At 47.0% G+C, this 2500-nt stretch overlaps 1 pseudogene; it reads right to left on the bottom strand.

The window, feature by feature from the left end:
* Nucleotides 1-2500, bottom strand: part of LOC120960625 (large subunit ribosomal RNA) — a 9180-nt pseudogene that overhangs the window by 3446 nt on the left and 3234 nt on the right.

Raw genomic sequence — 2500 nt, 5'->3', positions numbered from 1 at the left:
TTCTAAACAGCCTTGGTAAACCCTGCAAAATGCATCGGTTGCAGTCAACATACCAACTTTCAGCGCCTCATTCGGGATACCATCTGGTCCCGGCGCCTTCTTGTTGGGTAGTCTCCTGGCAACCGAAAGAATCTCATCATTAGTAATTCTTTCAAACTCTCGTGGCTGATCGATACGATAATCAGGCCACACCGTGTTTGGGTGAGTAGGAAAAAGCTCGCTCACCACTTCCCTAAACTCATCTAATGTCATAGTTCGGGGTCCAATCGAACCCTCGGCCACTTTCTTGAACGTATGATATACAATACCAAATGATGCGTTGTTCGCTGTTCCCAGGAACTCTTTCCACTTCCTCTGTCGGGTATGCTTGATCAATCGCTTGAGGGCATTCCGTGCCACCTTGAACTCGTCCCTAAAAGTAGAATAGAGATCAGTATTAAAAGCTCTTTGCGCTAATCGATCGCGGTGTTTGCACTCTTTGCGAAGTGCCTCAATCTCTAGCGTCCACCAAAATGCACTCTTGTTAGGAGTGTACCTCTTACGCTTGGTCATCGTCGCATTACACGCCGTGACAAGTATACGCATTAAGTCTTCGCTTGTTGTGACCTCGGTCTCAAAAGCGGCTTGCATCATAACTTCAAATATATCTTTGCTAAAATACTTGATGCTCCATCCCGTTATGGGTCGGGACAAGTTACGCACGCTTTGCGTCTCAAGATCTATTCGTATTGCACGATGATCAGAGTTCATATAGCTAGATAACACCTCCCACTTAAATGATCTTGCAACTGTTCTACTCGCAAAAGTCAGATCAACTACTGACGTACGCCCTGGTCCAACATAAGTTGGGGCGCTGCCGTCGTTCAATAAAATTGCGTCAATCTGCGCAAAGGTTGATAAGACCAACTCACCTCTTCGTTTCTGGGTTTCTCCACGCTCGCCAAGTTGGTTGTTCCAACTTACTGACCAAGCGTTGAAGTCCCCCCCGATAACGAATTTGTGGATACCGGTTACGGCCATTACCGTGTTATCCAACATGATCTGGAACTCTTCCATACTAAATCTAGGTGGCGCGTAAACGCTAACCACTCGCATATCACCTATGTCAACTATCATTAAACCCTTCAGAGCCTTACTGACTACCTTAACTGGTAAGTCCGCGTTAACCACTACCGCTGCTGTGTTATCGTCATTGCGTAACACTTTGACGTTGGTTGTTGCCAGATACGGATCTGCAATCAACACTATATCCGCAGATTCTTCCCTAATCGTTTGCCACATTAACTGAAATGCAGCATAACTATGATTCTGGTTATGTTGTAGCAACCTAACCATTATTATCTAATCGTTCGCCTTCTAGGACACATATAACTGCCCGTTGCGTGGAGGTTCTGTGACCTCGTACCGCAATCCAAACACTTAACAGAGTTGGTACAAGCTTGCTTCTTGTGTCCACTCAAACCGCATTTCCAGCACAGATTACTTCTGTCTGGTTCCCTACAATGATAGCTCGTATGGCCTACCTTCCAACACTTATAGCATTTCTGCTCCTCCATTACCTCACGGATATGGCATATCGACCAACCAACTTTCAGCTTTCCCAAATTCAGGAAGCTTTGAAAGTCTGGCAGCGATACGTTGATCCGTGCCCACTGCGTACCGGCCGCGCGGCCTTTCTTCATTTTGATACGATCTATTTCTATCTCGATGTTGAGCTGTGCTTTGACAGACTCCGCAACCTCCTCTGGGGTGGTAATTTCATCGAGATGCATGATCTCAATCATTTTAGAAGGAGCTAGCGTTCTCACTGACGCCTTGCCCTTCACCGCTTCCTTAACCTTTGGGGCAATTGCACTAGCAGAACTACCCTGCTTCAATTCTAGCAACATGCCTCCATTTTGGGCCCGTCGGACCTTAGAGATTGTCTCTCCAACCGATTTAAGAGCATCGGACTGCTTCATTTCCTTGAGCAATTTCGCCAGCTCCTCGGAAGTGCAGTCCGATATCAGCAGAGCCTCAGGCCGCTTCCTGGGCTTATTCTGCTTCTTCTTGCTCTTCTTCTTCTTCCTCTTATTAATGCTACCCTCATTAATATTCAGTCCGTTTCTCGGACTTGGAATATTTTCCACCGCTTCCCTAACAGGGGTCAACCTCGATGGTTGTTGTTGTTGTTGTTGCAACCTTTGCAACCCACTTGGACCAGGCTGTTGGTCATCAGCCACTGGTCTTCTGCCTTTTCGCGTTTGCGGCCCGAATCCATCGTTACCGTCAAACGACGTTTGCGTTTGACGGTCGAGGACCTGCTGCATGCGATTAACGGCTCTGTACCTTCGAAATTCGGACATTACCTCATCGAGGAAGTCCATCATTACCGTTACTAGCGTAAAATGGGAAGACTCATCATCGAGCTTGCTTATCCCAAAACGCATCGCCTCCATTCGATCTTGAAGATCCATGAACGCTTGGTCCGGATCTTTCTTGTCAACCCCCTTGGTCTTTT

Source organism: Anopheles coluzzii (genome assembly GCF_943734685.1).
Source record: "Anopheles coluzzii chromosome X unlocalized genomic scaffold, AcolN3 X_unloc_18, whole genome shotgun sequence".
NCBI lineage: Eukaryota > Metazoa > Arthropoda > Insecta > Diptera > Culicidae > Anopheles > Anopheles coluzzii.
The sequence above is the reverse complement of the archived record's forward strand: the minus strand, read 5'-3'. Positions and strand labels throughout refer to the sequence as shown.